Below are 18404 nucleotides of genomic sequence, written 5' to 3' on the forward strand. Positions count from 1 at the left end.
TGATTCGTTTGATCTTTCTAATTTAATCCATGTTTTGATTTATAATTCAATAATTGTTTTCGTTCTTTATTTTATGAATTTGGGTGGAACGGAAGTATGACCCATGTTCTAATTGAGTTCTTGTAAAACTTGGAAAAGCTCTTTACTTGAACAACAGTTTGAAAACATATTATACTGAATTTCTAATTGTTTGTATTTAACGGGATACGTGACATATAATCTCCTTATTTTTGGATAATTAGGATTCTTGTGGCATTTAAACTAGAAATTGATCATCACCCTCTAATTGGAATTAATTGACCAAGGAATTGGCAGTTAATGAATTTTAGAGGAGACTAGGAAGGTCTAAGAAATTAGGGTCTAGTCATATATAGTTTGCCATGAATTAAATCTTGCATGATTAAAATAGTTAGTAAGAAAAATCAATCCGGAAAATAGATATTTCTAAAACCCTAACTATTTCTCCATATATATTTCACAACTTCTTTACTGTTTGCTTTCAGGAATTCTTAATTTACTGTTTAATTCTCTTTGAATACAAAAATACTCTTTTCTGTTTGTCTAACTAAGCCAATCACTTAACCTTTGTTGCTTAGTCCATCAATCCTCATGGGGTCGACCCTTACTCATGTAAGGTATTACTTGGTATGACCTGGTCCACTTGCCGGTGGGTTGTAAAATACCGCATCAAGCAGTATCGAAAAATTTTTTTAAAAATATTCTGAGTTAATTTCTTATCTTTTTGTTGCTGAACGCAACAATGAGTTACTTTTGAGAAATCATGAAGCGCGCCCAGCCGGTGCCGCCCCATTTTCTGAAGTAAATGCGGCAAATAATTGCCTCAGAAGAGGTAAATGACAAAGTTTTAGTTATGAGAAAAATTATGGAAGGAAAAGGAATTATGTTCACAAAGGATCTCACCAGAAGTGGGATAAAGAAAGAAATATTGGGCAAAATAAATCAACAAAGGATAAGTGTTTCCATTGTGGTGAAAAGGGTCATTGGTCACGTACCTGTTGTACTCCAAGGCACCTAGTTGATCTTTACCAGGCATCTTTGAAAAAGGATGACAAAGGAAAGAAAACAAATTTTGTTTCAAATGATGTTGAAAATTCCACCCCTCATTATGATGTATTTGATTTCTTTGAGGACCCTGAAGGAAATATTGGTCATTTGATCAATGATGAAATAGTTTAATACGTGAGATTGTTAAGTATCCATGTAAATAAATAATGTAAAGAACTTATTGTTAAGTATTATTTTCTATGTATTTGAGTATGATGTATATAAATAATGAAATATTAATGTTCATGAATTTTGAAATCATTAAATGAGTCAAGTTTTAAAAATAAAATTTCAGTATATGACATTATTTTATGTACAGTGTTTATTAGAAAAATAATTCCGATCAAGTATTCAATTTACCTGTGCATATTACTCATTTTATTATTTGTCTTTGAAGAGAATGGCAAGGACTTATAGTGAAGATATTTGCCTTGCGGATAGTGCAAGTTCGCACACTATTCTCAAAAGTGATATATATATTTTACTCATCTTGTGCCAAAAGAAGAATATGTTAATACTATTATTGGCTCAGGCAATGTGATTGAAGGCTCCAGAAGAACTATAATTTTCTTTTCTAGAGGAACAAAATTTATAATAAAAAATGCACTATTATCTACCAAGTCTCTGAGGAACTTGTTGAGTTTCAAAGATATTCGCCAAAATGGATATCATGTTGAGACAATGAATGAGGAAAATCATGAGTATTTATGTATCACAACTTATAATTCAAATAAGAAAATTATATTAGAAAAATTACCCTCACTTTCATCTGGGTTATATTATACCAAGATTAGTGCAATTGAATCACATGCCATCGTAAACCAGAAGTTTACTAGTCCAAATGAATTCATAACTTCGCATGATAGATTGGGTCATCTGGGAACAACCATGATGAGGAGAATTATTGAAAACTCCCATGGACATTCACTAAAGAACCAGAAGATTCTTAAAACTAGTGAATTTTGTTGTGCTGCATGTTCTCAAAGGAAGTTAATTTTAAGACCATCACCAGTAAAGATTGGATTTGAGTCCCCTAAATTTCTAAAAAGGATTTAAGGTGATATATGTGGACCTATTCATCCACTATGTGGATCTTTTAGATATTTTATGGTCCTAATAGACGCATTTTTGAGATGGTCACACGTGTGCTTATTATCTTCTCGCAACCTGGCGTTTGCGAGATTACTGGCTCAAATTATTCGATTAAAAGCACAATTTCCAAAAAATCCAATCAAAGCAATTCGTCTTGATAATGCTGATGAATTTACTTCCCAAGCTTTTGATGCTTATTGTATGGCTAATGGAGTAAGTGTTGAACATCCAGTAGCTTATGTTCACACACAAAATGGGTTAGCAGAATCACTTATTAAACGCCTCCAATTAATTGCTAGACCCTTACTTATCAGAACAAATCTCCCAACCTCGATTTGGGGGCATGCTATTTTACATGCCGCAGCACTTATTTGTTTGAGGCCAACGAGTTACCATCGGTTCTTTCCTATGCAATTAGCTTCTGGCCAGTAGCCAAATGTTTCCCATTTAAGAATATTCGGATGTGTGATATATGTTTCCGATCGCACCAAAATAGGACCCTAAAGAAAATTGGGGATATATGTTGGATATGATTCTCCCTCTATAGTAAGGTATTTTGAGATACAAATTGGGGATGTATTTAAAGCCCGTTTTGCGGATTGTCATTTTGATTAATCAAAATTTCCAACATTAGGAGGGAGAGAATAAGCTTACTGAAAAGAAACTTAATTGGAATACATCATCGTTGATGCATTTAGATCCTCGATCAGAGCAATATGAACTAGAAGTTCAAAAGATTATACATTTGCAAAGAATAGCAAATGAATTGCCTGATGCATTTTCTGATACAAAGAGGATAACCAAATCTTATATACCAGCGAAAAAGCCCCAATTCAAATTGATGTCCTAGTAGGACAAGTAGCCACTAAAGCAAATTCACGCTAGAAGCGTGGCAGGCCTGTCGGTTCCAAAGACAAAAATTCTCGAAAGAAAAAAGAGGTAAATAATATTCCTATTAAAAAAGACATAGTAAAGACACATGTAGTTGTCCAAAATTCTGATATAGTTTTAACGCCAGAAGGCGTTCAGGTACCTGAAAATTGTGAAAATGACGTGATCTCGATAAATTATGTCTTTACAGGAGAGAAATGGGACTGAAATAAGACAATTGTCAATAAAATATTTGCATATAATATGGCATTAAATATCATACATGAAAGTAGGGATCTTGAGCCAAGATCAGTCGAAGAATATCGACAAAGAAATGATTGGCCAAAATAGGAAGAAACCATGAAGGCTGAGTTAGACTCACTTGCAAAACGTGAAGTCTTTGGACCTGTAGTCTGTACACCAGAAGATGTAAAACCTGTTGGATACAGATGGGTACTTGTGAGAAAAACGAAATGAGAAAAATGAAGTTGTGCGCTACAAAGCCCGACTTGTGGCACAAGATTTTTCACAAAGGCCCGATATAGATTATGAAGAAACGTATTCCCCTGTAGTGGATGCGATAACATTACGTTATTTGGTCAGTTTATCTGCATATCATAAACTGCATATGTATTTAATGGATGTGGTAACAGCCTACTTATACGACTCATTAGATCGGGATATGTATATGAAAGTCCCTGAAAGACTAAAGATATGTAAACCATCCAATGAATATTCACAGGGATTATACTCAGTCAAATTGCAAAGATCTTTATACAGTCTAAAGCAATCTGGACGAATGTGGTATAATCGTCTTACTGAGTATCTGGAAAAAAAGGATTCAAGAATGATGATATCTGTCCATGTGTTTTTGTAATGAAATCTGCATCTAGATTCATTATAATTGCTGTGTACGTTGATGATTTAAATATCATTGGGACTCCTGAAGAGATTCCAACAATTATAAAAACTCTAAGAGAAAAGTTTGAGATGAAAGATTTTAGAAAGACTAAATTTTGTCTCGATCTGCAGATCGAGTATATAAAAAATGGAATCTTTATTCATCAAATAACATACACAGAAAAGATCTTGAAACGATTTTATATGAATAAGTCACATCCACTAAGTACCCCAATGATCGTAAGATTTTTGGATGTGGAAAATGATCAATTCCGTCCTAAGGAAGAAAATGAAGATATCCTTAGTCTTTAAGTACCATATCTTAGTGCCATTGGAGCGCTAATGTATCTTGCTAATAATACAAGACTCGATATATCATTTTCTATGAATTTACTAGCAAGATATAGTTTCTCTCCAACCAGAAGACATTGGAATGGAATCAAATATATATTTCGATATCTTCATGGAACGGTTGATATGAGATTGTTTTATCCCTATGGATCCAAGTCACAACTAGTTGGCTATGCAGATACTAGATACTTGTCTGATCCACACAAAAGGAGATCTCAAACAGGATACTTGTTCACATATGGTGGTACAGCTATATCATGGAGGTCCACGAAATAGACGATAGCAGCAACCTCCTCTAATCATGCTGAAATACTAGCGATACATGAAACTAGTCGAGAGTGTTTTTGGCTGAGGAGTTTGATCCAATATATTCTGTCATCATGTGGATTGATTGATCAGAAGATAGCTCAAACTGTCCTTTTTGAAAAAAATTTAGCATGTATTGCTCAACTTAAAGGCGGATATATCAATAGTGATAGAACAAAGCATATTTCTCCCAAATTCTTCTTCACTCATAATCTTCAAAATCAAAGGATAATTGATATCCAACAGATTCGCTCAAGTGACAATCTGGTAGATTTATTCACAAAGTCAATCCCAAAATCCTTCTTTAAAATATTGGTACATCAGATTGGGATGTGCCGATTTCGAGATATTAAATGATGTCGATAAGAGGGGGAGACTGTATTCTTTTTTCTTTGGTCAGGTTTTTTTCCCATTGAATTTTTCTTGACAAGGTTTTTAATGAGGCAGTCTCCATCACAAAAGATATTGTACTCTTTTTCCTTCACTAAAGTTATTTTCCCATTGGGTTTTTCTTTAGTAAGATTTTAATGAGGCATAATCCTAAATGGACATTCAAAGAAAAGTGTTGTGACTAGAATAGGATAAGAATGGATGTCCATTTAATGGGCAACCCATTTTCTATGTTAAAAGGATCAAGTCCTTAGGATGAAGCAGAATAAATGTAGTTTGAAAAGCAAACTTCTGTACGCCTATAAATACATGATCTGAAACAAGAGAATATACACAATAAACAAATCAATTCTCTCTCTTTACGTTCTAATTTTATACTTCTCTCTTTATATTTATATATATATATATATATAATATTAATAAATACATATATAAATTATTATTATTAAATCTTTTATTTATACATCTTTATTTTATATTTAGTATATTTTTATTTATTTTACAACATCATCAGTGTAATTTTTACACAATTATTAAGCATCAAGATTATATACTTGTTACGGTTAGTAACCTCAAAATTATTTTCGAAGTTTTTTTTTTGTAATAGAAAAAATAGTCTACTAAAAATAATTACTTTTAGTGATCATAAACATTTTTTTTTTCTTCCAGAGCATGCTTACTTTCAATATTTATTTTTTATTTTAAATATGTTCTATTTATTTACTTTTTTCTTGTAGAACATGCTTATTATAGTTGAACTCTATTTACAATCATAAAACAACAAATACACACAATGAAGACAAAACAATATAATGACCAGTCATCAATCATATTTCCATTTGCATTAATGCAAAAATGAATGCATTGAGATGAGTTTCAAGACAAAGGTGTGAAATGGCGACCTTAATTTCCGTCATGGGACAACATTGAATGGTGAAAGCACATAGTGGGACAAGCTCTCTAGGTGCAGAACAATAACTGAGTGGGAATGGCGACAAGGGACATTGCACAAAATCGCTTTTCTTAAAAGAGCAACACTAGGGGTCAGCAACTTTGATATTTTATAACTATCAATTGGCTATCAATAATTTTTTTAATAGTGTGAGATTACATTCAATGATGAGAAATCACTCACTTTTCTTTTGACAGTTAAGTACTGGCCAAAAAATATAAAAGTTGCTAGTCCCTTAGACTTTTCCTTTTTAAAATATAATGGTTCTCAATAGTTTTGCATGTTGAGGATATATTATTGTTGTGCAGACCAAGACTTTTCTTCATTTTAATAATTACACAAAAAGAAAAATAAAATAAAATGCAATAGTAGAAGCATGATAGCAAAATCACATTGTGGAATTGTGATAAACTCATTTCTTTTATTTTGTATTGTATGAAACATTTATCTTGTGTTAGCACAAGGTGCATCTACTATCTAGCAATGCCATGGCTTGCTGGGCAATGCAGAGTTGCATGCACAGTCAATATATAAAAAATAGACCCTGTCAAAACTGTGTTGAAAACTTATTGTAGTGCCTCCCTCTATTAATTTATGAATGAATAATATTGAGTCCTACTAGAGAATCAAAAGAATATTTGTACAATATATACAATAGAGGTAAGGTAAACGATTTATTAATAATAATTCTATATGCGTCGTATCGAAAATTAACTGAGATATTATATATTATTTATATATAAATTAAATAATATATATGTTATTTAATTTAATTTTAATATATATTTATATTTTAATATAAATTTTATAAGAATAACGGATTTGGTAATAATTTTTTTTGATATACACCTAATGGCTAAAAAATTTTGATATGGAAGCAAAATGAGTGATATACTTTAACATGGTAATTTTTTGTGTTTTTTAAAATTGTGGGAGTACACAAATCGAAGGGTCCGATTTGTGTTTAAAAAGTTAAAAAAATTCAGAGTACACAAATCGGAAGGTCCGATTTATGTTAAAAATTGAAAAAATTCAGAGTACACAAATCGGACCATGCGAGTTGTATGATTTTAAAATTTTGCTTAAGAAATCGCATGGTCCGACTTGTGGTTGGGCAAATATGAATTTTGGAAGCTAGAAAACGGACCCCTCCTAATTATTTGTTGTTTTCAATTTTTTTACTGATGGAGAACTCGCATGGTTCGAGTTCTGTTCCACTGACACCACATGACTGTGAAACACCTGTATTTCTCATATTCAAGTCCAACATCATTTTTATTCCCATATTCAAATTAAAAAGTGTACACCTAACATCATTCAAGATTTATTATATAATTACTAGTGAGACTTACGATGATAAATAATATGTTTTTAAATAATAAAAGCAAAACAACCAAACATATATAAATAATAGCAGAAATAAAATAAGTAAATCTAATTATTAAACATACGAACAGCAAATAATAATACAAGTTATAATATATAATATTTTAAGAATGCAATATGATACAAATTTTCATAAATTATTATCTTTAAATGCATCGAGTAGTCGTATCAAATAATATCACGAAAATAAATTATTGTTTTCACAAGAATTATGAACTAAACAATAGTAATTAAGTGATTAATTTAGTCAGACAATCAAAATTTAAAATTTTAAAAGCAAAATTATTTATAATACACATATACTTAATTATAATAATTCCTAGAAATCTTAAGATGAGCATATTATTATATTTCTATATTTGGTTCAAAGTTTAAAAAGTTATTCCCAAACAAGTTTGATTTCAAAAAATCAAAATACCATCATGTCAATTTTCACCTTTTTTCTGGATATATTTAATTCTCATAGAAATAGAATCTGAGTAACAAAGTAGTACTTGAACTACACACATCTTTAAGCTTAACAAACCACCAATTTCTTGATTAATTGATTATGAAAAAAAGTGAAGTACTTTCACTCATTTAAAAACTACACAATTCACAAGAATTAACCCTAGTTGATTCCAGGTCACTTATCAAGTCTAGTTTCAAAACTTAAATAATTGTGAAAAGGATTTTTCAAACTTAATTCCAAAAGTCAAGTTTTCAATATAATAATTAAAATTCAGTTAATATTAGAACTATTTTTCACTAGATTCAAACCCTTGTGATGAAGAACGAAAACTCTTTCTTAAGAAAACATCAACACATTAATCAAAAGTAGAAAATCTATAATGTAATACCCTACCACACAGAGCTTTACGCTTAAATCCTAAATTAGAGGTGATGAGGTATTACGACCTCTAAAAGTAAAATGCGAATATAGGTATATATGAAAAGAAATTTAACTAGGAGCCTTGAAGAAAAGTTAAGCAAAACAGAACTTGAAAGTTGCATCACATTTGAAACGGTTAAGCGTAGAAGGGATAGATAACAATGCACGGAAAAGATAATATACATACAAACATAGAGGTCCAAAGATATATATATAGCAAGCTCCAAACTCGACCTGCAAAGCAAAAGCCGACCAGAGTATATATATACATATACAACCCAAAAGTTTACCAAAAGACAAAATATAAAGCTTATTTCTCCAAATCAACCTCTCAGAGAGACAAAATACAAATATATACAAAGTGGAGAACATATATACATATATATATAAACTAGATACATAATAAAAGTCCCAAAATTCGTAGATCTTCGCTTCAAGTGAATCTTCAGTATGCTCAGCGAGGTACCTCACATTCTGTATCGGAAAAATAACAAAATATGTATGGAATGAGAACAGGGGGTTCTCGGTATGGTAAAGGTACCCATATAGATAATAAATAATTCCCAAAAAGCCAGATGCATTCCAAAACTCCAACAACCCATATTCATATACTAAAGTTTTCACTAAACCAGAAATATGGTTACTATGTCTAAGGATCCTAATCTAACTCTTCGTTTCCCATTTTCTGCAAACCTCCAATTCACCAAGTGATAAAATCCTCAGCGCCTCCTTCACTCGCCAGTGGGATCTCTCAGAAGCAAAGACAAGCAAGCCAGACAAGGAAAAACACAACTATGGAGATAGATACAGTAATTAGATCAAGTAGCAGTTAATTACATTTTAGCAAATAGGCAAGCCAAAACAATTGCATACTCACACAAAATATACAAGTGCATATGATGCATATCTATCCTATGGATCATGAGTCTCATCTGTTGGTTATCTAGCCAAACCCAACATGTCTGGTAGTGAACCCTAGATAGTCTCTGCATGCATGCATCTCCAAGAGTCTATGCATATAATCAATCATTTATCATCTCATTGGGAGAATTCGGAGAGTTAAAGTGCTAGTCACATCTTGCAACAGAGGATCAACAGAGTATCGAGTCTCAACCTGGAGCAAGTAGTGGCAAGCCACTACATCTACCCAAGAAAACTCGTGTCTCAGATAATTTCAAATGCATATGCCACATGGATCTTTCAGTCATAATTCATCAATATCATCATCACCCTTATTCATATCTCATACAATCACAATTCATTAATATCATCATCATTCTTATTCATATCTCATACACCTTTACCCACGTCTTAATAATTCAAATTTTTACTTCATCAATCTCCTTCAATGTCAACCTAACTCCCTTAATAGGTTCGCTTTCTTTCCTAAGCCTGACCACTAGCTATCGGACCTCAAATAGGGGTTACAGATATTTAAAAAGGTAGAGGAATGATTAAAAATTAAAAAATTGCAATTTTCAGCATAACAGGTGTCATGCGTATGCGAGCCACCTGATACCTACGCGAGAATTTGTAAAAAGACAGTGCCGTGTCCGCTTCCACTACTCGCGTACACGAGAATACTAGGTAGAGAAGAGGTTCTGCGTACGCATGAGTATAAAAGTGACATTGTCGTGTACACAGCCAGCTTTTGCGTATGCGAGTCTGTGGCAAAGCCTAAAACTCGTGTCGCGTGACACTGTCACGTACGCAAACAGTTTTGCCAAAAAACTGCTAAGTTCAAAAAATTTTAATTTTTACCAAAAGTTCAAATCCTCTAGTTTTCCAAAATTCTCAATCCAAAACCAACCAAACCACAACCAAATCAATACAAATTACTCAAGCTCCAGTGCACTTCCATCTCAACCACAAAATGATCTCTCCATCCCATCACCACCATCCATGGAAGAGTACCCACATCCATCAATCCAAGAGCAACATGATCCCAATGATGCTATTGACATAGAACAAGAGAGAAGGGATCATCTTCGTGAATCCATACTTCATAAGGAGCTAGAGGAGGCACTAAAGGTGAAGGTAGAAGAGACCTTTGCAGATGAAGGAGTAGTTGAAGGGAGTTGTCATAGAAAAGAAACCATCAAGGAGGTGTACGATTTTATACTTAAACAACTGGATCATGCAATAAATCGATTACCTTCCCGACGTTGGGACATTCAAGGAACCCCCATGGCTTCATGTGGAGAATCTACTGAAAAACGTGGCATGAAGGAGAAGTTAGAAACTCCGGTGGACAGTGAGCAGCACGATGTTGTATTGGAACAATTGGAAGAAGCTACGCCTGCCATTGAAGAGGAAGAAGTGGTTGAAGACTTAGGAGATGCTGAACCTCCTTGGGAAAGTCAAGTTATAGAGCTTCCTTCAAAGACGTTTGAAATTGATGTTGAGGAGGGTGTACAACCTCCAAGGCATCTCATGATTGAAGACTTTGAAAGGGATGACCAAGAGATGGATTCGATCATTGATGAATTCTTATCTACATTTGAATCCTCTCCCATTGGACTTGACATGGAGATGAAAGAAGAAGAAGCACAACCTCCCATGCCCTTGGTGAACAATGAAGAAGAGATTGAATTGGAAGAAATCTACCAAGAGGAAGAGGTTGATATGGAAGAAGATTGCAAAGAGGTGGAAGTTGTCAAAGAATAGCACAAGGGAGTGGAACTTGCAAGATCATTAAAAACACCTCTCCCAAAGCCTTTACCGTCCAATACAACATTCAAGTGGGTAAAATTCTCTTCCTTAACCTTTACTTTCCCACTTGAATATGGGCTTCTAGAGACGGATGGTCAACTTAGAGCTCTTTGTGGCATTAAGAGCAAGAAGAAGATGGTCAGTAGTTAGAGTTGTCAAGCAAGGTTCAACATGGTTGTATGCTCCAAGTTGAATTGCAAGGTTTGGTGTAAAGCTCAATTGAATGGGTCTTGGAAGTTGTTTGGAAACTGTGGTGAGAATTTCAATTGCGTGCCACCCGGATGGAATCATGATAATCTACACAAAGACGGGTACAAAAGCAAGGTTTGGGACTCCGGAATTCATTCCAACAATCAACACTCGTGGGGCCTTGTTACTTGCTTCCACTTGCTTGAAGGCGTTATGCGCCTAATCTGGGAACTCGGAGGTTACTAGAAGTACAAACATTGGTGGGGATTCCTGGATCAGTACAAGCATAAGCCACCATAACTGGGAGCTCACCAAATGTCCAACTTAAGGACTCTAACTAAAAGTGCTAGGTGGGAGACAACCCTCCGTGGTATGATCGTTCCATTTTCAATTTTATTTAGTTTTGTTTGTTTTTGAGTTTTATTTTATTTCATTGAACCTGGAACTATTCATAACATCTGCATCAGCATCTGCATACTGTATTCTGCATTTCGCAGTTAAAAAAAGGGGATTAAGGCATGCGACGCGCCAGCGCCACTGACACACTCGCGTCATAGTGGCTTCGCAACAATGAAGAAAAGAAACAGAGAGTTACGCAGGAGTGTGGCTGTAGGCGTGCCATAGGCACAAACTGGCCCACGCGAACACACCATTGACGCGTCCGCGCAATTTGCAAAACCCAGCCCCCACGCGTCCGCGTCACCCACGCGCACGCGTGGCTTGCGAAATCGACGTAAAAATGTATTTAGACAGAAAGTTGTGCTGGAATGTTGCTGGAATGGTGCTGAAAGCACCAACCAAACCACGCGATCGCGCGTCCTACGCGTCCGCGTCACATGAGCCCAGCGCAGTCCACGCGATCGCGTGACGCACGCGTCCGCGTTGCCTGCGCCGCACAGCTTATCCATCCCAGCTTCAACTATCTTATCTTTTCTTAATCTTTTTCTTTCCCCTTTCTTAATTCTTTCTTTTTCCTTCTTTTCTTTCTTCTATTATCTCCATTCTTCTTCTTATTCCTTCTTTCTCTTCTTCTCTCTTTACTCCTTCCTCCTTCCTTCCTTCCTTTCTTCTCCCTCTTCTTCCCCTTTGCTTTTCTATATTTGTTGTTTTTACATTCGTGTTACAATTTTCTTACTCATCTGTTGCATATCTCTTGCATTATTTTAGGTGCTTCTTAACTTGTTTGCTATTCAGTTGACATGCCATGTGCTTCTATTGTTTTCTCACTTACATGTTGTAGCTACCATGTAATTGAGACCCTCATTATTTGGCATTAACCCACCCAGACTTTATTTATTTTCTTATCTTTATTTTTGGATTAATTTTTCTTCTTTTTCCTCTTCTTTTAGGCTGACCACCGAGGAAGGGAAAAGGAAGAACTTCTATATGGGGAGACAGGCAAGTCGATCTGCGCAATCTATAGAGAAAGGCATCAGTTGGAGCAGCCTGTCCACTTGTACATCATAGCATGCACCGAAGACGGTGCAATCTTCAAGTGTAGGGAGGTCGATACCGATCTCCATGGGTTAGTTATTTTCTTCTCAACACCAATGTTTTATTTTATTTAGTACATTGTTGCATTTGCATGTTTGTTTGATTTTATGCATTTAGCTATTGCTTGGTTAAAGTAATGAGTTTCTTTTTAAGACCTTATTTTTGAAAAAAATTTTACTAATTTAAATAAAAACTTTTGTGTTAAATTTGTTTTGAAGTTGTATTTGGAACATGGTTTTTGAGCCAAAGAACACACAATCTGGAAGATTTTGAGCTTATTTACATGGTTACATTATTTAACCATAAATTTTTATTCTTGTGTGTTTCCTTCTCTACAACTGCAACCTAGATTTTGTTCCAGTCTATATGTCCATTATTTAGTATATTTACATGCTTTGCATATGATTGAGGCCATTATTTATATTTTTGCTTGCTTATCCTAAATAAACCTACCTTTTATGCCATCTTGTTAGCCCCCTTGAGCCTTTTAACCCCCTTCTATTTCATGCAAAATGGATTCCAATTTTCATGCTCTTGAACCGATTCTTATTGAAAAAAAAAATAACTTAACCACATTACTAGCCTTAAGTAGAAAAACAAAACAAAAAATCCTAAGTTGAATCCTTGGTTAGCTTAAGATAGATATTGTGTATAATTTAAGTGTGGAAAATTTTATGGAAACATGGGATGATAGAAAAAAGTAGGAAATTAAATTGAATAAGTTATTTGAAAATTTGGGAAGCATGCTCATGTGAAATCAAAATAATTAAATTACCATGTGCATTGATAATAAAATTTTTTTATTAAGTAATTAAATAAGGGGATACCAAAAAAAAAATATTACCCCAAATGCAAAATAAAAAGAATAAATGCACATGGGACAAAATTCAAAAATAAGTTTGATACATGAGCATGTAATACAAAAGTGGAAAAAATTTGGGTAGCTAGGTAAAGCATATTAAATTATATAAAGTATGTATATGTTAGGTGAGATCTTAGACTAATCAAGGATTCACTTTGTTAGCTCACTTAGCCTTATATATATATATATATATATATATATATATATATATATATATATATATATCCTTACCTTTACCTCAGCTCCATTACAACCTTGAAAAGACCTCATGATGTTTGTATTGGTATATATATATCCTTACCTTTACCTCAACTCCATTACAACCTTGAAAAGACCTCATGATGTTTGTATTGGTATACATATATATATATATATATATATATATATATATATATATATATATATATATATATATATATATATATATATGTTGGTACATTAAATATTTGTTGATTGGTTAGATGAAGAACATAGTTTAGAAAGCATGATTATAGAAGAGTAGAGTGATTGACCCTAGACACTTGAGAGTTAGAGTGATATACACTACCAGTAAGGGTTCAGTGCTTAATTCTATGTTCCCTGCTTTCATGAGCTATCTTCTTACAAGTTTACTTGCTTTTTATTGTACGATTTGAATTAGTGGAATTTGGTTTGTATTTGAGTTACCTTCTTACAAGACACTTGTTTGCTTTTAACCAAGTAACATCTTAGCATGTAGTTGCATTCACATTCATAGGTTGCATTGCACGAGTCTTGCTTTTTCCTACTCATTTATTTTATCTCCTTAAGCTAAGCATGAGGACATGCTAATGTTTAAGTGTGGGGAGGTTGATAAACCATTATTTTATGATTCATATTGTGTTTAATTGAGTGGTTTTTATCAATTCTATACATACTTATTCATATGATTAGCATGTATTTACAATTCCTTCCCAAATTGTTCTATGATTGAAAACTTGCTTTCTAAAGATCTTTTAATTGTATATTTTTATTTTTCTTTATACCATTTGATGCCGTGATCTGTGTGTTAAGTGTTTCAGGCTTCATAGGGCAGGAATGACTTAGAGAATGGAGAGGAAGCTTGCAAAAAGGGAAGGAGCACAAGAATTAAAGGAGACAACCAGCGGACAGCGACGCGCACGCATGGTTGACGCGTGCGTGCAATTTGGACAAAATCACAGCGATGCGTAAGTGTTGACGCGTACGCGTGGATTAGAGTTCGCGCAAACGAAGCGAGCGCGTGCCTGACGTGCACGCGTGGAGAGGAAAATCGCTGAATGATGCGTACGCGTGACATGCGCGATCTGCAGAAATTACAGAATACGCTGGAGACAGTTTCAGGCCGCGTTTTGACCCAGAGTTCGGCCAAGAAACACAGATTAAAGTTAGGGAACATGTAGAGACTCAACATACAAGATACAACATACATTCATACATAGTTTTAGGATTCAGATGTAGTTTTTAGAGAGAGAGAGAGGTTCTCTCCTCTCTCTTAGGATTTAGGATTAGGATTCCTCTTAAAGGATTTAGGATTTCTTCTTTATCAACAGGTTCAATGTTCTTTTTATTTATTTTCTCAACTTGGTTTATGAACTCTTTATGTTAGATTGATTTTCTATTTAATGCAATTTGAGGTATTTTCAGATATATGATTTTAATTTAGCTTTCTACACTCTTGACTTTGGTTGATTAATTGGTAACTCTTGAGTTGTCAAACTCATCGTGATTGATAATTGATATCTTTGCTGATTGATTTAGATTCCTATAACTCTAGTCTTTCCTCAGGAGTTGACTAGGACTTTAGGTGTTAAATTAATTTATCCACTTGACTGACCTTCATAGTAGAGGTTGACTTAGTGGGAGCAATAATACAACTCTCATCACCATTAATAAGGATAACTAGGATAGGACTTTCAGTTTTCATACTTCGCCAAGAATTTTTCTTTGCTATTGATTTAATTCCCTGCAATCTATTTCTCTTATTCAAACCTTTCAAAATCCAAAAATACTATTTTCCATAACCAATAATAAATCATACTTCTCTGCAATTCCTTGAGAAGACTACCCGAGGTTTGAATACTTCGGTTAATTATTTTTATTGGGTTTGTTACTTGTGACAACCAAACGTTTGTACGAAAGGATTTTCTTTTGGTTTAGAAGCTATACTTACAACGCGATTATATTTGTGAATTTTTTTACCGATAGAAAAACCGATCGTCAGTGACATCCCAATAGGGATCTTGAAGGCTGTTCTGTAAGTCTAGAGAGCATCATCAATCTTCTTCGCCTAGTCTTTTCTTGAAGCTCCCATTGTCTTCTCAAGAATTCTTTTGAGTTTTTTATTTGAGATCTTCACTTGGCCACTAGTTTGAGGATGGTTGGGGGTGGCCACCTTATGCTTGACTCCATATCTTTAGAGAAGTGTATCTAATTGTTTGTTGTAAAAATGGCTACCTCCATCACTAATCAAGGTTCTTGGGACGCCAAACCTACTGAGTATTTACTTCTTGAGGAAGCTAAACACCACCTTAGCATCATTGGTAGGTAAAGGCACTGCCTCTACCCACTTAAAAGCATAATTAATGGCCACTAAGATATAGTTGTTAGAGTATGAGGAAGGAAATTGTCCCATGAAGTCTATTCCTCATACATCAAACAACTCTACTTCTAGGATAGAATTTTGTGGCATTTCATGCTTTTTGGAAAAACTCCCAACCTTTTGGCATTGGTCACAATTCTTCACAAATTTTTTAGCATCTTTGAAAAGTGTGGGCCAATAAAAACTACATTGAAAGACCTTTGTTGCAATCCTTTCTCCACCAAAATATCCACCATATTCAGAACCATGACAATGTCAAAGAACTTCTTTAGTCTCTTCATCCAAGATATATCTTCGGATGATACCATCCAAACACCTCTTGAACAAATAAGGATCATCCCATAAGAAGTACCTAGCATCATGATGTAACTTCTTTATTTGTTGCTTTGTGAATTTCTTTGGAATGATCCTCCCGGCCTTAAAATTTGCCATGTCTGCAAACCAAAGAGCCTTATTATTACACGGAATTGCTCATCAGGGAATCCTTCATTCAAAAGGGTTTGATGAGCTTGAGCTTCCACTAGTTCAAGTCTAGAAAAATGGTCTGCCACTTGGTTTTTAGAATCCTTTCGGTCTTTAATTTCAATATCGAATTCCTAAAGGAGAAGCATCCACCTAATCAACCTTAGTTTAGTATCCTACTTGGTCAAAAGATACTTAAGAGCAGAGTGATTAGTATAAATAATTACTTTTGAACCAATTAAATAGGACTTAAACTTATCAAATGCAAAAACACAAAAGGGACATTACATGACCCAAAAGGCATGTGGCGGTAAGTAAAAATACTAAAGGGACATGTAAATGCCATCTTCTCTTGATCTTGAGGGGTCCACTGCAATCTGATTATACCCTAAATAACCATCTAAGAAACAATAAAATGCATACCCGACCAACCTCTCAAGCATTTGATCAATGAAGGATAGTAGAAAGTGGTCATTTCTTGTAGCAATGTTGAGTTTCTTATAATCAATACACATCCTCTATCCAGTTACGATTCTAGTGGGAATGAGTTCATTCTTTTCATTGGCCACCACTGTGACTCATCTTTTCTTGGGAATAACTTCCACCGGACTCATCCAAGGACTATTAGAAATTGGATAAATGATTCTGGCTTTCTATAGCTTCATGATCTTTTTTTAAACCACCTCTTTCATGATTGGGTTGAGTCACCTCTATACTTGTACCACTGGTTTGGAGTCCTTTTCAAGTAAGAATTTATGCATGCACATTGCTAGACTTATTCTCTTTAAAATCACTAATGGTCCATCTAAGAGCACTTTTGTGATATCTCAACACCTTGAGCAAATCTTCTTCCTTATTCAAGCCTAGAGAAGAGCTTATAATTATTGGATATGAGTTGTTATCACCAAAAAAAGCATATTTAAGATTTGGGAGGCAGAGGCTTTAGCTTAAGCTTGGGTGCCTCTTTTTCCATTGCTGGAATGTTTGTGACTTCAAATTCCTTAGGTGCTGGACACTTTTTACTTTCGACCAAGTCACTTTCTTTAAGGGGTTCTAGAGAGTTGTTGAACTCCTCCTCTTCTAGAGCCTCTTGTACCAAAGGGTCAATTAGATCAATTTTCGTACACCCTTCAAAATCATTGGGATGTTGCATGACCTTCAATACATTAAATACAATATGCTCATCATGCACTCTCAATATCAACTCTCCTTTTTGTACATCAATCAAAGCTTTCCTAATTGTAAATGTTTTAAAGCTAGATTAAGAACTAATTTTGATAAATCCGATAGTAGTTTTATTACCAGCGGATTTATTTGATGAATTCAATGGTAAATCCAATGGTATTCAACGTTTTTCTTGTAGTGGCAAATGTTCTAAAAAATTACTTGAAATTAAGTTAATTTGGACCCATACGTGAAATCCATGTTACTTTGAATGATGAATGCGACTTCACTTCAACAAAGAGGTGAAGTTTTCCAATGTCCTTGAATAGGTGATGGTAAGAGTATCTGCAAAGGTGTTTAATGCTTAAATTATTAAGAATTTTAGGTAAATTCAAATAAATTGGGATTGAACAAAACCTGAATTTGGTGGAATTGTTTATAAAAGAAGGTGAAGACTTAATTATCACTCCTGAATTTCTCCTCTTATAGTAGTGAGTAGTTTTTTTTTAATATTTAAAAAGTTATCTTACGTCATAATAATAAATGAATTAAAGATGAATATCTGAAGTGGTAATTTGACAAAATCTTTGTTTATCATGTAAATCAATTGGGTATCATTCGCAAAACTTGCACCCCAAATAAGTTGAGTTGAGTAGTTCGACTTGTGTAATTAGCAGACCAATTCGTGTATATTTGTTAGATTTTTCTGAATTCCATATGACACTATTTATTTTGACCA

The sequence above is a fragment of the Arachis hypogaea genome, chromosome 3, assembly GCF_003086295.3.
Source record: "Arachis hypogaea cultivar Tifrunner chromosome 3, arahy.Tifrunner.gnm2.J5K5, whole genome shotgun sequence".
Taxonomy (NCBI): domain Eukaryota; kingdom Viridiplantae; phylum Streptophyta; class Magnoliopsida; order Fabales; family Fabaceae; genus Arachis; species Arachis hypogaea.